The sequence below is a fragment of the Podarcis tiliguerta genome (genome assembly GCF_965153285.1).
Source record: "Podarcis tiliguerta genome assembly, chromosome: 7".
Classification (NCBI taxonomy): domain Eukaryota; kingdom Metazoa; phylum Chordata; class Lepidosauria; order Squamata; family Lacertidae; genus Podarcis; species Podarcis tiliguerta.
Window position 1 is genome coordinate 59,506,418 of NC_139540.1, and position 20,680 is coordinate 59,527,097.

A 20,680-nucleotide genomic window follows, 5' to 3' on the forward strand; every position below is an offset into this window, starting at 1 on the left:
AAGTTCACTGCACTGCATTGACGTTGGCAGTTCACACTCTCCACCCCTACGGCAGTTTCTCTCCCAGGTACTTTATTGTGTTTATTGGCAGAAGAGGTGTTAAGACTTGGACAAAAACCACCCCTTAAAATCATCTGGTTGCTTTGAGAATTTTGCTTTCTCTACACCCAGACACATACCTTTAAGATTACAAGCTCCACTACTCTTTGTCAATATTAAATCAAATCCTCCTCCTCTTTAAAAAATGTAGGGGGTAGTGGTTTAACTATAAAGCAGAAACTTCCCAGGCATCCACAATATTTGTGTTATTTTTGTTGTGAATGACATTCCTGTAAATTCAGAAGCCTACAAAATGACAAATGAATTCAGATTACAAGGCAGAGAGTGTACAGAGCGCAAGGTCATTAGATACCATTAGGAATGGCATAATGTCACATGCACTTAGAAGATAACATAACCCAGAGGACTGTATAAATCATGTTCAGTCATCAACCTATTGCCTTCACAGTTGCAGGCTTGCTGCACTGAGTGCTTATTCCAACTGAGTCTAACTAAAGCAATGGTACCACACAAAGCAATTGGTGCTTATTGTAGTGTGAAGAATTGTCAATTCTTCAGCTATTGCTCAAAAACAGAGGGAGAAAAATTCAGGCCTAGAACTGCATGGCAGTAATGGCTCATTCTACTGCTGGTATGGAATATGCATTTTAAAAATGTTAAATATATATTCCCTGTGTAGTAAAAAGAATAGGAGAGAATATGACTAAAGGTATTAATGGATTACGTCTAAAAATACAGAAAAGGGGAGCGGAGCGGAGGGAATACAATGGCTAAAAAACAATGAGCTTCTGAAAGCATACATCTGACAACTACTGCAGTTGTAATTAGTGCTTGTGGTCAATTGTATTCTTGTCTATTTGCATTTTTCCATTCCTATTATTTCGTGAATTGAACTATTTATTTTCCTGCGTGGTTCAGGAATGTTACTCCATAATTCAGTAGGCATTTATAAAAGATATGTTGGTTTAAAGCACACAAACCCTCCTCCACACTTAGTGGATATTACTAGCCTTAATGGAAATCTGACAATTTTGTCCAGTATCCACTTAGTATAAGATCCACACATTAAATCTACTGCCTTCCTGTGTATCCATGCAAGTCACCTGTATTAGATGTACATGACCACACACATACCCTTTCCACCAATAGGAAATTGCTGCTGCGGCTACATTCTGTGAGCCTGACCAGGACCAACAACAAGAGTAGAGCCCACTTAAGACAATCACTACAACAGCCTTGTTCATCTTAGTACCCCCTCCAGATGTTCTGGACTACATCAGCATAGCTGAAGGGCAATAGGCTGTGGAAGGGTATTCCTTGAACTAGGAAGGGGAGTGAGCCAGCTATAAGGCAGGGCACACACAGCTTGTTCTTAAGAGGAAGTAGCTCTAAGGCTAGTCAAAAGAGACAGTAATCCTATACACATTTCTGGAATAAGCCCAATGACCACAGCGGGACACACCTCCAAGCAAACATGCAGAGGATTGTGCCATGACAATTCTGAAATGCAGTCATCCCAAGTCACTCCTGTGTAAACACAGTGTTGTTCTATGGCAGCCCTGTGTGAGGCGCCAGCCCTGTATCAGTGGGGAGGTGTCTGGCAACCTAGAACTGGATGTTCCTTGCCACAGGTGACCAAACAAATGCTAGGTGGCATGGCACGCCTGTTTTCTAGCTTGTTGTCTGTTCAATGGTCCCTCAAGCAATTCCAGTAGCACATAGGCATGCACAAAAATCCTTTTGAAGCCATCCAAAGCCTGGCAAGCAAACCACACCTATGCATTGTGTAGGAAAAGGCTGAAGACAGAGACAAAATAAATGTCCCTTTTGATACAGGAACTCATGAATACAATGTAAGGCAGAACTTTGTGAGCAATGCAAATGGAAATCATGCAAAGTAGGTAATATGTAGCTAGGTCTTTGCCTACTTGGTAAAGAAATCTTGCAAGAAGGGCATAAATGATTCCCTAATCCCGTGTTCTGAGAATCGAGTTATGAAGTATGCATGAGGACACAATTCAGCCAAACTTCCACTGCTGTTAATGGGTGTTTTCCACTGAAACCAGTGGATCTAAGAAGCACACAACTGTGACTCAGATGGACTACACTTTAGTGATTTCATTCAGTCGAATCATCATGAGGACTGAACACTGGAATAACCAGGCCCTTACATAATTTCATATTATAGACCCCTTTGTGACATGCATCTATATAATCAGCCTCTGATAATGCAGGTTCTGATAATTCATAGATAAATATTTGTGTAAGACACAACTCCTATCACACTGTTAACTCCAAGCAAAGGCAGTATAATATTTACTCTGAAATTTTAAAGCCACTAGATACTATGAAAAAATCAAATTAGTCTGTCAAAGAATTGCATGCCCTTATTCTGAAATCACAACACATTCTGTCCACGTACTCTTAAAACATTGTTCAATGCTACTGCTATGCAATTATGCCATAGCATGACAGCCTCAATTATAACTCTAAGCAGCATAATTCAGATGCGTAGTAAGAATCCCATGTAAAACCATCATTTTGGTATAAATGTAATTTGCTGCCAATTCAGGCTACTAGTTATTGCAAGAGCCAATTCCACTCACTGAGTAATATACTTGAGTTGGAATTAAAGATTCCAATAACATATTCAACAGAGAAGGATAATTGTGTCTAGATGGGCCATTAAATGTGGGTACAAACCATAGATAGGATAACTTTGAATTGCAACACTATCATATTTAATAATGAAAAATGAGTTGTGGGTATTAAGCAAATGGATATGACACAGGTTACTCCGGCTCTTGCATTCCTCTCATCCATCCTACAAAGCTGAATGAACTGGAATGGGGGGATCTGCATTTGAAAGCAGTATCTCTGAAAGAGGGCTATAATGCACTGGGCAGGAGATACTGCATTCAGTTCAACATGGTACAGCCCAGTTCATCTGCCACTTTCACAAATGAGGTAAGGAAGAAAAGGGTGCATAAAAGTCATACTGGAGTAAGAATTATGCAATGCCTTTACATAACAAATTTGCATGCTTTGCATAAAATATGAGTATCTGTATAGGTTTGTTATTTATACAGAAGCATACTTTTATTATATTTCTGTTATGTGAAATATCACATTAAAACATAAATATCAAACCTCAGTAATCAATAATATGTTACCGAGATTGTGCCGATTTGCTTACTCGGGTACAAGCAACCCATGAAAACAACCTGTAACAGACTGCAAATATTAAAATAATTTAAGCCATGTGCACTGATAATGTAACATGCTCCAAGTCATACCTACTTTAACCAGAAAATAGTTCTCTATATGTACATTTGTTTATCAGATGTGCAACTTGTCCTTCTTCCAAGGAGGTCAGTGGCATGTATCCTCATAACACCCCTGAAAGTTAGGTTTAGTTGAGAGATAGTGACTTATCCAAGTCCACATACAGTGCATATCAACCACCTGAGACCTGCATATAGCCAGAGGGTGACTTCCTTATACCTCACAGGCCCTTTCCCTGCTGTCTAGCTGACCTGTGTGTGTGTGTGTGTGTGTGTGTGTGTAGGTAGGTAGGTAGGTACAGAGAGAAAGGGAATAAGAGTGAGTGTAATGTCTATAGACATCCATGTAGGAGGGGAACCAGAGGCCCATACCATGGCAGGTCCAGTCCCAAACACCATCATATGAATTCTTGAAATCAGTCTTTCCAGTCCAAAGCCAACACTCTGTTAACTGTGCCACACTGGCTCCCCAAACCGCCTGCTATTGTGTATTGCATATCATCTGCTCATAAAGTCTACATATTTACCTTATTTCCCTCATACCTCACATATGAGCTAGTTTACTCTTCTATTTTATGAAGTTTGATTCATTTAATCTTTTCTGTGATAAAAAACATCAGGAGGTATTTCCTATGACTACTGTCTGATTGTCAGCGAAAGTGCTGGCTATCTCTGGGGCATTCAGGGTACAATTCCAACCAGCCTTTTCCCTACGCACAAAAAAAGAGGTAAAATATTTCTATAATTCTATCTTTGTGATAGTCTCATCAGTGTTGCTTGTGCAGGTTCTCTGCTGTTCACTTGTGTTCCTTTGGTGGTGAGAGAGGTTGGAGTAGGCCTAGGGTGTGGCTGTTCATTTGTGGTTGGCTGTGGTGGTCTTTGTTTTCATTAAAAAAACACCCGTTTGCAGGATTATTATTATTCTGTGCATCTCCTCTTTAGTCCAAAGACATTCAGTTTTGTCTTTTGCTAGCCAGGTAAAGGTAAAGGTACCCCTGCCCGTACGGGCCAGTCTTGACAGACTCTAGGGTTGTGCGCTCATCTCACTCTAGAGGCCGGGAGCCAGTGCTGTCCGGACACTTCCGGGTCACATGGCCAGCGTGACAAGCTGCATCTGGCAAGCCAGCGCAGCACACGGAAACGCCATTTACCTTCCCGCTGGTAAGCGGTCCCTATTTATCTACTTGCACTCAGGGGTGCTTTCAAACTGCTAGGTTGGCAGGCGCTGGGACCGAACGACAGGAGCGCACCCCGCCGTGGGGATTCGAACTGCCGACCATACGATCGGCAAGTCCTAGGCGCTGAGGTTTTACCCACAGCGCCACCCGCGTCGCTTTTGCTAGCCATCTCCCTTACAAACACTTTCCAAATGCACAAAGAAAAGCTGAGTATTTTATAGGCAAGGTTATTCTTGCATTCTCTATCTACAAATGATCAGCCTGTAATATTTGATCTACCCATTGCTATCTGAATCCCAGGCAGTCTAGCCTGCTCACTCAGCTGAAGAAACCCACAAAAGGTACACTGGGTGACAGCGATGAGCTATAAAAGGCACAAACACCAGGGGAATATACCTTGTATTCTGGCAAGTCAGACTACATTTTCAGCCCTCTTGTCTTCCAAAATTTGGTGGAGCAGAACTGTAGTAAATTACACTGGTTTGATTGCCTGCCAGCACAAAGAGGCGGACCAAATCAAAAGAAGCAAGAAGGCACAGAGCAGCCACTTGAGAAAGCAGAACAGCAAAACAAGGAACGTGTCTAGTCCCAAGAGATTCTAGGACATTTAAGAGCAACATATCCCAAGAAAACCTCAGGGAAAAGTTAGGTTAATGAAAACTCTGGAGAACTTTTGGTGACATCACCACCCAAAGAAGCAAAGCTCAGATGATTTGTTGCCACAAAGTGGGATTTACAGCAAGGTATCTATTTTATTATAAGCTTATCCATTATTATCTTTTGGCCTTAAATCTGAATCTTGTTTTTTCAATTCAAAAGTAAGCCATTAGCATTATTACAGATGCCACAATAATTTTGTAAGGTACATTAGAAATAATTCCTAATGATACTGAGCTTTTCCATAGTACTTTCAAGTGCACAAAGCACTTTACATGAGTTATCTAGTGGAAATCCTTACAATGACCCTGTAAGTCAGTACATTGCACATTGAGGAACTGAGAGAAACGCCTCCTAGTGAGCTCATCACAGAATAAAGAGTCAAACCAAGGAATTCCTAATCATACTTTCTAGCCCCAGAATACCAATTATAATAAATCAGCACACAGGTTCTGAAACTACAAAGTTTAATGCGGATGAAAATTCTCACTTTGCTCATAATTCAGAGGCCTACCTTTCCATCACTCTTTAATTATTGCCTCAACCAAATCATCTTGAAATTTGATCTCCACACCATTTTTTCCTTCCACAGTTTGCAGTCACTCTGACCAAGTTAGGCAAACTATGGTTTGCATTAACCAAACATTGCCTCTAAAGCAGAATCTGAAGCTGTTATTTGAGGTGAGGTTGCAAATCATCCCCTACGGATAGAATGCATTAAGATGTGCCAGATTTAATGCTAAACTATGGTGTGGCCATGAGGAGGTTATTGGAAGCTTCTGCTTCTAATACCCACCTTTCAATGTGTTATCCAAAGCCTTAATTAGCGTTAGTTGGGGGCAGGGCCAGATTTAGGTTTGATGAGACCCTAAACTACTGAAGGTAACGGGGTCCTTTAAATGTCCAGCTGTCCTTTGTCAACAACAAATTGTCGTTTTTTGTGTTGAATATACCGTATTTTTCGCCCCATAGGACGCACCGGCCCATAGGACGCACCTAGTTTTTTGGGGGGGAAATAAAGGGAAAAATTTTTATTTCCCCCCCAGGTGCGCTGTGCTAATCCCGAAGCTTGGGGCATGCAGAGCTCAGCGCGCCCCAAGCTTCTGGGTGCCGGCAACGTCTCCGCTAGCCCTGGGAGAGCCACGGGGCTCTCCCAGGGCTAGCGGAGCGCTGCGCCAATCCCGAAGCTTGGGGCGTGCGGAGCTCAGCGCGCCCCAAGCTTCTGGGTGCTGGCAAGGTCTCCGCTAGCCGTGGGAGAGCCGCGCGGCTTTCCCACAGCTAGCGGAGCGCTGCGCCAATCCCGAAGCTTGGGGAGTGCGGAGCTCAGCGCGCCCCAAGCTTCTGGGTGCTGGCAAGGTCTCTGCTAGCTCCCATGGCTAGCAGATAGCTTCCTGAAGCCTGGAGAGCGAGAGGGGTCGGTGCGCACCGACCCCCCTCGCTCTCCAGGCTTCAGCGAAAGCTTCCATTCGCCCCATAGGACGCACACACATTTCTCCTTCCTTTTTGGAGGGGAAAAAGTGCGTCCTATAGGGCGAAAAATACGGTATGCTATATGGTAATTTATTTTTTTCTCTTATATTTTGGAAATGTACATCCAGTTTTTTCCTTTACATTTTTTGGGAGGCCCCAAGAAAGTGGGGCCCTAAGCTATAGCTTGTTTAGCTTATACCTAAATCTGGCACTGGTTGGGGAGGGGGGAATCAGCTTCATAAACTATAGTTTAAAGTTCGATTGTTTCAATTAAGCATTGTGAAGACTAATCACAGTTTTTCCAGGTTTGGATGACAGAGCAAGTGTTTGTTAATCTAAAAAAGAAACAAAAATTATCAAACTCTTTGTGGCCACATCAGAGGATGAGGTGGTTGTGCATGCTCACAACTCACTGCTGTTTATTACTGTAGCACCAAACTATGGTTTTACATTACTGGTCCATTCTGACTTCATTGTGCCAGATACAAATATCCACAAGAAGCCTCAATTCCTTTCTGCTCCACAACCAAGATTACAAGGACGAAGGACCTCACCACCATCACCACCACAAGTAAGCAAAGATGAAGACTCACCAGGTAGAGGAAGATTATGTGTCAAGGGAGGACTCAATTGCTTTAATTCACACCCTAAGACATGCAGAACATCCAAACACACAGTCACTTCCACCCCAATTCCTGCAATATGGGTAAACTGCTTACAGGCTTAAGAACATATCATACTCAAAAGGCTGCAGCTGTGTCTCCCAAAAAGGAGAAAAGGGATAAGGAGCCACAAAGCACAAACTCAAGTTACCTACCACCATGCACCACAGAATATATTGATGCCCTAAGAGATGCCGAACATTCAAACACACAGTCACCTTCACCCCATTTCCTGCAATATGGGTAAATTGCTTACAGGCTTGACAAACCCAGCGTATTCAAAACTGCTGCAGCTGTGTCTTCCACAAAGCAGAAAAGGGATAAGGGGCCGCAAAGCACAAACTCAAGTGACCTAGCACCATAGAATATAATCTAGAACACTGCCCCTCACAACACTGCAGATCAACTTCACTCATTTATACTGCCGACCTCACAATCATCATCTATCCTTCATTGTAGGATCAGAGCCAGGGCATATGGCAACAGAACAAATAGCAGCAGAAGAGCTCCTGTGCAGCTACTTCTTTTGGTTAGAGTGGGGTGCTTATAATACCAAGGTTGCAGGTTCAATCCCTGAATGGGACAGCTGCATTGCAGGGGGCTGGACTAGATCAGCAAACTTTTTCAGCAGGGGGCTGGTCCACTGTCCCTCAAACCTTGTGGGGGTCCGGACTATATTTTTTTGGGGGGGGGAGTGATGCAAGAGCACCACGAGCCCCAGTGGCTGCTTACCTGTGTCTTGCGAGCAGCAGGAGCTGGCGGCGGTGGCAAGATGATGAGTGGCCCGCGAAAAGGCTCCAGAGAGGGGCTGCTTAAAATGGAGGCCACTCAAGCGCTGCTGCTGCTGGCACCAACAAAGCCCAGCCCCCTTCTTCCTCTAGGCAGGGCAGGCAGAAGCCAGGAGGAGGGAGGGAGGAGGAGGAGGCGGCGCAGCCGCCACTTTGTGAGGGAGAGGAAGGGAGAGGGAAAGAACATGTGTGATGGCGATCCACACAGTGATTCCCGGACCATCCATGGGCTGGGTCCAGAAGGCAATTGGGCCTGATCCGGCCTGCGGGCCTTAGTCTGCCGACCCATGGACTAGATGATAATCAGGATACCTTCCAACTCTACAATGCCATGATTCTATGATTCTACCTACAACCATAGTTGTCAACTTACAGATTTGAAAATAAGGGACCAGAAGCCTTGAAAATAAGGGACCAGAAGCCAGACACTCCAGTCTTCCTGTCCTCCTGCAGTCTGGCCAAACTCATGCTGGTAGCTTCGAGAACAATGTCCAACCAACTTTGTAACCAGAGGTTCAACTGAATAGAATCTGAATCACATGCACCACAAGCCTATGCAGCCTCAACTTAAGATGGCTCTCCGGCCTGGCTTTGCACTGCAAAGTTTGCAGCAGTACGTGCAACAAAATGGTGTCCAGCATTCAAAAAACCCCTCAGCTTGCATTAACTAGCCACACACAAGGCATGCACGCTCCACCCCCCAGTCGTTCTTAGACTTCTTATTGGGTGAGCAACACAGCCAAGCAACACAGTTGGAGCCTCCCTCCTCCCTGGCCGGTAGGGAGGGGGGGAGAGGAGCTGCTTCCTTTGAAATTGAAGGAACATCATTTAAGGGACATTTAAGGGACATCCATCAATAAGGGACAGCAGCGGGACATGGCGCTGGAATAAGGGACTGTCCCTTCAAATAAGGGACACTTGGCAGCTATGACCTGCAGCAGATCAGTAAATGTTGCCTCAAAAAATTGTCTCACAACACAGGAATTGTCAAAATGTGACTCCTAGCCAAATGTATACGAACTGTGGAGTGGAAGCCTGGTATTCACTTGTACATATGTAACATGATTCTTGAGATGCAGTTAAGTCAGGGGCAAAGTGCATTGAGACCAGTGCATGAGAGGACATTGGCAGAAAGAGCAATGTGTATAACCACCATTCATGTTTTCATTCTCTATTAAGACATAATGCCTGAAGAGAGATCACACTTTTGGGCTAGGAGTTAAGAGTGCTCTAATTCATAGTCCAACAATGCAATATAGTTATCATGGTTAAAAAAAGGGGGGGAGGTAAAAACCAAAAGGCCTTGCACATATAAACTTTATAATTATCTATTTCTTAATTCATTTTCTATTATGTGCAAGCACTTCTCTCTCTTTTTGCTTTCCCTTCCAAAGTCTCAAGTTCGTGGTTTTGTTTTTCTGCTGTGCCTGCTTATCATGATACACACCCAAAATAGTAAATGGCTCTCAACAGCCTTTTGTAGCCATTTAGGTATTTATGATGTTTATCAATGCAAGAAAAGGATACAGAACACCTTGGCAGATAGCCAGCTGAGGAAATGATTTAACAATATTTTGCTTCCAAACATATTTGTCTGCAGGGCTCACTAATTCTTGCAGATGTATACCGTCAGCGACTTAAGATCTTGAGCCAACATTAAAATCAAAGAGGACTGTGTTCATTTTTTTTAAAGCATTGTCAAGCAATGTAATGCTTTAAGTCAAATTAAAAATTATTACTACTAATAATTTCTATGTAAGTTTAAGGGGTTCACATTACATTAGCCATGTCTACATAACATTACAATGACTGCATATTGTACTACAAGCTTGCTCTTGGTTAGTTCTTAGGGCTAGAACTAATTGCAGTCAAACTATGAGCAAAGCCTGTGTTTATACAGTAGCAAGCTGGAGCCAATTCAATATTTTTTTTCTGGTTTAAGTTGTCCCCTTCCCATCTATGTCACTGAGAAAGATTTCTTCATCAGCCAAACTAAAACGCCACCCTTTTCAAAATTATTTTTATTCTCAAGAAATGCACCATTGCAAGCTTTACATTGCACAACTTTGCTAGAATTGTAAAACTATGCAATAAACAACAACAATAAAACCCAAATAGGCTTGTGTAGTATATAATCAAACCAGGTATGCATCTTACCTGTTGGGTAGCAATTGCTCCTAGGATGAATAGTTAAGTGGCAAACTTTCCCTACTTCCCTTCCTCTCCCCAGGTGGTTGCCCTTTCAAAATGCATACTCTTCTTTAACTCTTTAAAGTCAAGAGACTATGAAAGTGTCATGTGGAACATTCAGCAATGTCACACAAGTAGAGGGCTTGAAACCCGAGCCCTCTGGACCTATATAGCATAGCCAGGAAAACTCTCAGGAACGTGAGCAGAGTGTGTGTCCTTGAAGACTCATTCACATAGCACCAAAATATGGTTTAATGTTATGTGTGCACATATTTTCCCGCAACAGGGATCTTTATGTGTGGACTGGGAAAAAAACACCACTGTCTTTGGATGGAGAGTTGTGAAATCAGTGTACAACATGGACAGAACATGATGGGCATACATTTGCACAGTCCAGATATGTCAATAATTATACAGAGCACAAAGCTTACATTTGGTTGGTGACAAGATGAACCAGCTCCAAGACACTAGATCCATTCTACCGCAAATGTTTTGCCAAAGTTCCCTGGCGATTAACAGCCTTAACAACAAGGGAAGAAGAAATCTGAATTGTCTTTGCTCATGTTTCTTTGTTAAAAAGACACATACAGATGAAAGAAATGTTTGGAAACCCTCCAGAGTTTTTGGGAGAACATATGTCAAAACACTTCACCTTCTGCAGTTGTAGGCACAGTAGACAAACATTACTTCAACTTCTAAGTTATCTAGACTTATGTGTAGGCTGAATACTAAGAAAAAATTCAAGAGTTACAGCTGATTCTGAGAAACATACATGCATGCGCACACAACAAACACAACTCTGGTTGCCTTAGTAGAACCTCAGAATCAAATGTGGTAAAATAAGAGCATCTGTGCTAGCTTTTTAATTATTTCTTGCTGATTATGTAAACACTTCAAGAGCAATTATCTACCACCTTCAGAGGCTAGGAAGAGAATCTGCAGCTGCAGGAGACACACGCCACCATTACGTGACAATGTCACCACACCTGTGTAACTCATAATATTACATATCAATGGTGATATGAGAGAACATCTGGTTGAATCTTTCTGCACCTGTCAAATGTAAGAAGACACACTGGTGGGTGATGGAAATTCTTATGGTAGTGCATAAGATAATAAGCGAAGACAAATTGCTTCACCAGGGCATATCAAGCACCACTGAGAATGTTGCATACATCTGAAAGCACATTTCCCTACCACCTATAACACATACTGCTTACACTGGAGACACTCTTAACTAGGGACAAGGGAGGTATTCAATTTTGTTTTCATTTAAATTCACACCAAATTTTATGTTGGATGTCTCCAACCAAAAGACATGTGCAAAAATGCATACATTAGAGGTGACTTTGCATACATTAACAAAATAAGGAAAAATGCATTATATTAGATAAAATGACAAACAAAAATACTATTGTGAGTTTGGGGTGGTGGGGTTAGTCTGGGTTAAAATCCAGTGGAGGATTCCACTGTTGAACTAGCCAGGCAAGTTCCTTTGTGATACAGTTTGTTTCCAAAGTACCGCCTAAGTTTGGTTGTTAGTATACTGCCCAAACAACATTCCAGCTAAAGATCAGTTAATATATGCTCTTTAACAAATCTGTTGTTGGTTTTTTTAATGTTAAAATTGTGATCAAATGTTTATTACATTAATACAGTCAGGACTTTTGACAGGTTGTGCTAATTACAAGTCTCAGTTGCATGATCCGATCAATGCCTGAGTATGGCAATCTATACATATAGCCCCCACACCTGACACATATACCAGTAGTAGATCAATAGGGCTGGGAGAATCTCATGTGTGGTGGTAGAATAGGGAATGCACCTATGCACTAGATCAAGCCAGTTTACTGTTATGAAACAATGGTAGCTACGAGCATTATACAAATATAAATATGTCACAATAATTCAAGGCACTGAATTGCTCATTTTGGTTTTTATTTGGGAGCCCAGTGATAGCCCAAAGAGTTATACTATTTTAAAATAAAATGAAGAGGGGAAAAAATCAACTATAAAATACAAAAGTAATTTTGTAAACGTAGGTGGTGATCCTAAATGAAGGGTGCAAATATGTTTATTATCATAATTTTAACATTGCTCCCCATCACTCCCCCCCCCACAAAGGATTGCTCAAAGGATCATACAAATATAAAAGCAAACATAAAAGAGATAATAATCCAACCATTAAGACACCATTTTCAATTTAACACAAATACATCCAGATTTCTGCAGACCTGAGGAGCAAGGCTTGGGATCCCCTCACTTTGCCTTTGATATCAGATGACATCGCGGCACATTTAAAAGGTGTGCTGCCACCTTGACTTCATGGAATATATGACTATGGACATATACTATAACTGATATGCCAACTGATATGCCAACCAATTCTGAGCTACACAAACTCTCTCAATGAGCCATTAAGAATCATTCTGTACAACTCAAAAACCTACTAACAATACATCAGTCCAACAAAATGTATTTCATTGACTCTTTGGAATAAGCACAGCAAAAATTCTCCTAGTTAAAAATGTTAGCACAGGATTATGAAGGCATGGTAGAAACAGGTCTCATGTGGTATTTCAGCCTCTCTCTTGAAGCATGGCATTTAGGTACAGGTGTTAAAAGGGGAGCTATGGGTAGTCACAGACCACACGGCTCTGAAATGTGGCTTTTTAAAAACATATCTTTGTATCTAACACAGGAGCTAGGGGATCAGAGATTACAACAGTGGAGACTCTCCACGAAAATGAATGCTGACAACAAAAAATGGCTCTGGTTTCTGCCCCCTGCCCCCAATTTTCTCTCCAAGACTATTGATATTTAGGCCTACTGAGCCACTCCACACCTCTTTCAAGGCAAATAATTTTCGCAGATGCTTCATGGAATGCCCCCAAAACAGTGAAGTTGGTGCTGGAATTCCCCAGAAACAGTTCTATGCTGTGCTGAAACCAAATGCCTGTTTTCATTCTATGGCTATTCCACGCTGCCAAATTAAAGCAAAAGCAGCAAATGCAGTGATCAGAACAAAATAGCTTGCAGTGATTTCTATTATTTTGCCACGTGTGAAAGTAACAAGGCACTGTGTTTCTAACAAGGGAAAAGCCTGCAAGGTTTTTGTTTCTCTCTTCATTATCTTTCAACAATTGTTTCCTCCCAGGCCATGTAACAAAGAAAGATGAAGAGGTCCCCAGTTTTCTAATGCAATAAAAATAAAAGGACAGACGATGGAAAGGGTGAAAGAGGTGAAGCATTTCACTACAATTCATATTGAGTTGTCTTTTTCTGTTTTTTAATTACGAAACCAAAAATAGCACAATGTAGTCTGAGTCACGTAGCTGCTAATTATGCTACTATTTCAAACATTCCAGTGTCATTCACAGCCATGGTGCAGAAAGAGGACTTTATTTTGTTCTAACCATGTCATTTAAAACCTTTTGTCATGAGGAGAATAGTACGAGCACAGTCAAAATATGAATACAGAACTGACAAAGACAACTAAAAATTCTGCAAGGATGTTGATATTTTGATAAAACAATTCCAATAGCCACACAATTGCAGAAGAATATGTCGTTATAAGCCACCAACTTTTCTTGAAATCCTAGTACTCTACAGATGCATCGCTAAGCAACGTGCTCCCCTGGCGTCGTTCTCCAAACCATTAGAGATTGTGTAGTCAGCTACCACCAATAGTAGGGCCAGGGTCAGTAGCTGCTGTCTTTGGGAAGCTACCATGGTCCCATCACCTTGATAGGGCCCACCCTTCCTGTCCACAATCTGGAACTCTGAGCAGCAGCAAGTAATCTGGGACTAGCCTCCATAAAAAAACAAACAACTTCCACAATGCTGTTAACATAACACTGATTAGAAGCATTATGGGAAATTTGCAGGGTAGCCCAGCACTGTTAGGAGCTTGGCTGTTGCCTGCCACCAACAGTTAAGCCCAATGTGGGCCACCAGTTAGCACTTTGCCAAACCTCCCTCCAAATCTAGAAGCAGCCCTAAACCAAAAATCAACTCAAGCACAACAATTATTATATGTTACTTCTGCATAGAGTACAAGACTTCTGTTTGCAAAGGCCCCAAATACCTATTTCCTGAAATAGCTGGCTTCAGCTACCCCCAGGCTTGTTGAACATCCAGCCTGAAGGATTCTCAGAAAGCTTGCCCCCTCATTTTGTGACATTGCTGTTAGTTTTGATATAAGTATACACCTACTGTGATTTTTAATGAGGGTTTTTTTAAGGTGCCTATATCTTTTAAAATAATGTTCTATATTTGAGACTTGTATCTTATGTACCGATAGGTAATAGTAGTAAATTAAACAATTAAATGTATAGCACAGCATTGCTCTTTGCAGTGCGCAAGAGGGCAGATCCCTTGCAACTATGACGGGGAGAAAAATGGAGACAAGGGTAGAAAGGGGGGAAATGTGCAATTGTTTTGAGTTCCATGTGTTGAGTCTTGGCTATAGGCTTCGTTGCAGAAAAGCATGTTCAATATAACAGCTGGCTCTTTGCAAAGCAACCAAGGAACAAAATGTATTTTTAGGGCAGAGCTACAAGGCAATTGCTCAGTTTGCTAAACTGGAAGTGTGGGAAGCAAGTGCCATGTTGGGTTTTACACAAGCCTATTCTCTTGATTCATAATTCACTTATTCCACTATTCTTGGTGTGGTTAGGAAGCAAGGAAGAAGCAGGGATGGTGCCAGAAGCTGATTAAGTCAAGTTGCAATGTCAAACTCCCTTGCTTGATTTCCATTGAGTAAATCTGATGCAAAGTGAAAGACAGTGCTTCTCAAAAAAAAATCTCTACATACTCCCATTTTTTCATGGGAAAATGCAGGGCTTTGGGCCTTGAGCCAATTGGTATAACTCTTGCCTTAAGCTCCTTCAAGCCTGGAACTGGTTCTGAATTTGCATATCCCTGCCATGCAAGCTATACATCCCACCTCCGCCCTGCTGTATGAATTATCACTGATACGTTCTGGCTTGCAGAGATGGACATATCCCAGCCCTGAAAAAAAACTCCAAGTGGACATGACCTAAATAAAACTCTTGTGAATCTGTGCACAAGCTGTGTACTTCTTTCCTAGCCCAAGCTGCTTTTTGAGAGACAGACTCAAACAGGACATGAAGGCAACAGTTCAGTGCAGTCTGATTTTCATAGCAAAAGAGGAACATGCAAGCAGGGAGCTGCTGTCACTTTCCTCCTTGCAGCCCCCTCTCCCCAAGTGCCTCCCCTTCCCAACTGAGCTCATTTGCTGTATCAGGAACTTGGTCAAGAGAAAGGGAGAAAAGGCACCTGAAGGGACAGGCCATAGGAAAGTAAGCTGTGGTCATGGAAGTGTGGTGAGGACCACCTGTCCATGCACTTCTTTTGCTGTTAAAAGCTGTCCCTCTTCCTCACATCCTCATCCTACATGATTGGGAAAGGCCAAAGTTCAACACACATAGGCTTGCCACAATCAAATCTAACCCTCTAATTGATCCTTCTTCTCCATGCATTACAGAACATCAGCATAGCCTCTGAGACACAAAAACACCAATTAATATATAAAGCATTTGCAATTTCCCTTGTAACAAAACTACTCCCATTACTTACTTCAAACAGCAGGAGTGTTCCTAGGTGCAGCCTCCTTTGGCCAGGTGCTGCAGCACTTTCCCCTGGAGTCTGTGCATTAAAGCTTGTTCATTGTGCTCAAGGATGCTAGAATTAAAAACAAAACAAGAAATGTTCAGAGAAGAAGTGTCACTTCAAGTGGCTGGCAGGGAAACCCCTGCACTATCCGCGCAATGTGTTTCTGATAACTTTAAGTAAGCTAGTTTTGGAACCAGAAGTGGGGAGAAGAAGTGTGGTCGTTTTTGTGGATTGTGCCCTTTTGTTATCTTCACAGCCTAAATGGATTTTTTCAAACCCTGCCTGTTAGCATGGTTGTTAACATTCTTTGACGATCAACTGCTGATTAAACAGACTATGAACCCATAGAAAACAGGAGTAACCACAGAGAAATCTGGAAAAATAATCACTCTGATAAGCGACATGGATGGTGCAGTAAGAAGGTAAATCAAATGAATTACACAATCTTCGTTCCCCAATCTAAAGGTTACCTTCACCCTCCTCACGCCTCTGCTGCATTCAACACCTCCTTCATGACCACATCAAAGATCAGCTTAGCAAGCATCAACCTAGAGTCTACTCTTCTTTACATGATCAGTTTTCTGCAATCCAAGCAGTGAGAAAGGGGGCTCTTCTTCCTGTGTTGATCATTTAACACTATACTGTCACCTACCACTGTTTCTTTAGACTGCCAAAGAAGTAAACAGTGTTCTTGAAAGTATTTCAATCTTTCTTCTATTCCTTCAGCGCAGGGTGAACTCACACACTGTACCCTTTTTGCAGTTGCACTGGGGCTTACCTAGACAACTTTGTGTGTGTGTTCTGCACACACTTCTTAGCTGTTGCAGGAGCTCCAGAAAGTTTCCATCAAGGGAGCACAACCACTGTAAGGAAATGTCATTTCCCCAGAGCTCAAAACACAGCAAATTGTTGCTTGGAAAATATTATCTCCCCACCCCAAACCAAGTAAACACTCATTGCCTTATCAAATAAAGCATGAAGTGTTGTGATATGTGTATCACAGGTCCCTATTTGATGGCATCTGGGATACAACAGGGGTGAGACAAGAGTTGGGGGCACTCTTTGATGGCAGTAAAATCATTTCCCCCTTTTGGAAGCTTTTGGGGATAATATCAAAAGAGTGTGCAGAAAGGTTCATCTATTCAGACTACGGGCAATGCAATGCAGGAAGCTTTGCCCTTGGCTGCAGTAAACACATCGCCAAAACTGATGTCATATAGCACTGCAACCTTGGAAGGCAAATGAGGCCACCACCTTGCTGAAACTAACCAGTTCTGGCCAGTAACGGGCAATATTTTGGCTCCTACAAAAGCACAATGTGGCATTCAAGTGAAGTTTTTTTTGTAATTAGGAAAGTAGCCTCTTTAAAATGAATAAAGCCATAAAATAAGAATCAGTTCACTGCTATATTATATGAGAGATCCCCCCCAAAGCACAAGAATTAACTTCAGTAATAAATGTTGAATATTTACATCTCTCTTCCTTCCACCCTTCCTTCTCCGTTATTCTTCATCTCTGCATTTTGCTCTGCCCCCCCTCCCCGCCCACCACAATTATTCCTTTTTATCTACCGACAATTCCAGGCCCCCTCTTCCAGGACGCACCATCTTCCACCTGGGTCCTGTCAGCGCAAAACTGTTTTATTTGGTTTCCAATTTGTCAGTACAGCCTAGAACACAATCTCTTTTCATCACTATTTGCTTCAGCTCCTCAGAAAGTTAGTTCAAGCACAACAATCTGCCCGTCTGTCACAGTGAAAACAGATGCAAAGAACTTCTTCAACTTTCCTGCAAGCCCTTTCCCCCCTTTTTATTGATTGTCCGTACAAACCCTTATCATAAGGTCCACTTTTGGATGTCACTGTACAAATTATCAGGGAAAGGAAATCAAAACATCTTTGCATTGTAATGCTTGAAGATTTTTAGGTTAATGGGGCAACTGGTTCTTTTCAGTGCCTGTCCAACATGCAAACATTTGCAGTTGTTCTAGATCTTCTGCTAGATGTATCCCCCTAGACAGATCACTTATAACCTTGGGGCTGTTTATTGGACTCATTAGCTTTGCTTTATTGTACACTCCTTTATCTTCCGGCTTGATATCTTTCTAGGGTATAGTGTCTTACATTTCACAATGAAAGAGCATTCAGTTTCAGCTGCCTTCAATTGATAGATCAATCCTCAAAGAGAGGTTGACTGCATCTTCAACTGAATTCTTGCTTCTTTTCACCTTATTCTGAAACCACATGGGTGTATCCAACTAAATCATACTCCACTTGGACCTGTCAAAATCTATGACTTAACTGGATACCATCTTATGCCTATACGGATAAACACACATCAAAATGCTAGCTGCTGTTCATTACCCTAATAAATATTGGCAGCTCTCATGGCTTTCTTACAGCTGAATTATATTAATCCACATATTCACCCACTCAAAGGAAAAGCTTCAGTCTAATGCTTAATGAAACTGTTAAAAACATTTGCTGGGTCATGCCTGCATTTTCTCTACATGCTTTCCAAAACCCTCATAACAAAACTGTTCTGTGGGAAACTGAATGAATTACTACTGTCATGGGATCATTTTACAGCTCCTAAATAAGATATAGTATAGCTGCCTCACAGTTTTACTACCTCGAGTGCTATGTTTGCATATTATGAAAAGTAGCTTATCAGCAGGAAGCATAATTTTCGGTTACCTAATTTGGATTGGTCAATATTTCCTCTCCCTGCAACTCAGCATTGGGTCAGCAGTCTCACTCACCAAATCATCCAAGTTCCCTGAATTTCTTTACACCAATTCTAAAACAACCGATGCAGTTAAAGGTCATGTTGATTTATACGTACTTGTCAAGTGATATAAATGATAATTATTCCACAATCAAATAAATTACTCGTAACAGACAATTAGCAGCTTTCAATGTGTCTCATTCTACAAAAAGGGAATATGATGTAATAAAACTGGGATGGGGACTGCATTGATGAATGCTCCCCCACTTTTAAAAAAACCAAAAACTTCCTGCAGAGGCAAAACCAGATATCAAGGATAAAGTAGGAGCTGAAACCTGAGGTAAGTTCCTAAATGACTGTGCTTCACAGTGTCCACTACTGACATTGTGTGTATTATAGTATTTTCCTCTTTTCATTTGCATTCCCACTTCTACACCATTATTTAATTTAGTACCACAATATTCATGAGCCCTGCAATCCAGTGACTCAACTGATGGAACAAAAGTGTGTCACCTGGCAGAGAAAGTCACTAGAGGGTTCCCTAGGCCATGCACCATCTTTAAAACAGTTGCAGTATACAAATAATGGGGGGAAATTGCAGTACATCAGTAACAATGGAAATTCTATTTAAAAGTTCTCCTTGAAATTGTATCACTGACTTTTCACTTCTCCACTAACCCCAGAAATAATGCCTACTCCTCTTCCCCAATTTATTTTTCCCCTCAGTGTATTAATACAACAGCAAGCCACAATTCAAGTTAAGCACCTTACTATCTACAATATACAACCTACAATATACAATATACTTCTGGATGGAAAGTGCTGCCCTCCAGAATCTCTTAAGGGAATCATCCTATGAGATGGGGCAGGGTGACCCTGCCTTGTCCCTTTCTCCTAAGTAACTGGCTCAATACCTCTCCTACCATCATAAGTTATGACAATTACTATGAGGTAAGCAAGAATGCACAGGAACAAAGTTAATCTGCCTGTGGGCAAAATTCCTCCCCAACCCTAAAAAACAGGGACCAACAGTTGTCCATAGCAATGTCATTAGATCACAAACCCTTCCCTGATGGAAGCAAGAGGTAAAGTAAACAACAAAGGGTAGGTAGTTTGAAAAGTCAATTGAAGCAGAAGTGGAGCAAGTAGGCAAGGACCACCTTTTATGTCCCAGGAGCAGACCAGACAGAGCCAGCACAGACTTTGGTCTGGTCCACTTCCAGACCACACACCCCAGGGAGCCTAGAATGATGCTGATTGGCTCTCTGAAGTCTTGCCCTGTTTGTGTCTTCCTGTGCAAAGTGTTTCCCAGCCACGCTGGAGTCTGAGATGTTGGCTGCTCCCCTGCCACCATGCCAGGCTGCAAATGGGTAGCTGGGTTAATCTGTTGCAGCAAACAACAAAATACTGTGGCACCTTAAAGGGGTGCTACAAGACTTTGTTGTTGTTGTTTTCACATTCTAAGTAATACTACATGATGTATCAAGGAGGCAAGGTTGGGCACAGTTTACAATTTAAAGAAAAACATACAAAAACACACAAGAAAACCACCATCAGGACTGGGATTCAATGTCCAAAAGGGGTCAAACTACACATTCACTAGATACAGAGCATGCTGCAATCCATAAGCTTTTCCCTGAGGAATCCTCTTTGGTAAAGCAGTCCATGGGGAGGGAAGGTTCATCTTTTTCTTTTCCAGTACAATTGACACACACCTGTTTGTATGGCTAGGAGTATTAGAGGGAAAAGTTCTCGTTTTGTATTAATTTCTTCGTTGTATGCCCTCCTATGATACAGGAATGCTCTCCATGAAACAACTGGAAACATAAATTCATGGGAGGAAGAATTCCATCTTTAAGGAAGAAGAAATGACAAAGTGAACTCAGTCAACCCACTGAAACACACCTGGGAAGTACACCAGACTTGAAATCAACATGGATATCTGGTTCCCATGGGCGGTATCCAACGCGGTAGTTCTCTTAGCAGAATGGTTTTTGTTTGTGCCTCAGATCTCCCCATCCACTATGG

General features: G+C 41.9%; 1 protein-coding gene across 43 annotated transcripts in view; it reads right to left on the minus strand.

The window, feature by feature from the left end:
- Positions 1 to 20,680, minus strand: part of ATXN1 (ataxin 1) — a 294,034-nt gene that overhangs the window by 122,943 nt on the left and 150,411 nt on the right. For 41 of the 43 annotated variants that reach the window (XM_083449365.1, XM_083449367.1, XM_083449387.1 and 38 more), the window contains one exon: positions 15,891 to 15,995. The gene's annotated coding sequence lies outside the window, so the exon portion shown is untranslated. Of the gene's footprint in view, positions 1 to 6,812; positions 13,485 to 15,890; positions 15,996 to 20,680 lie in introns of those variants that run through there. The other 2 variants (XR_014513365.1, XR_014513366.1) reach the window with 1 other exon arrangement.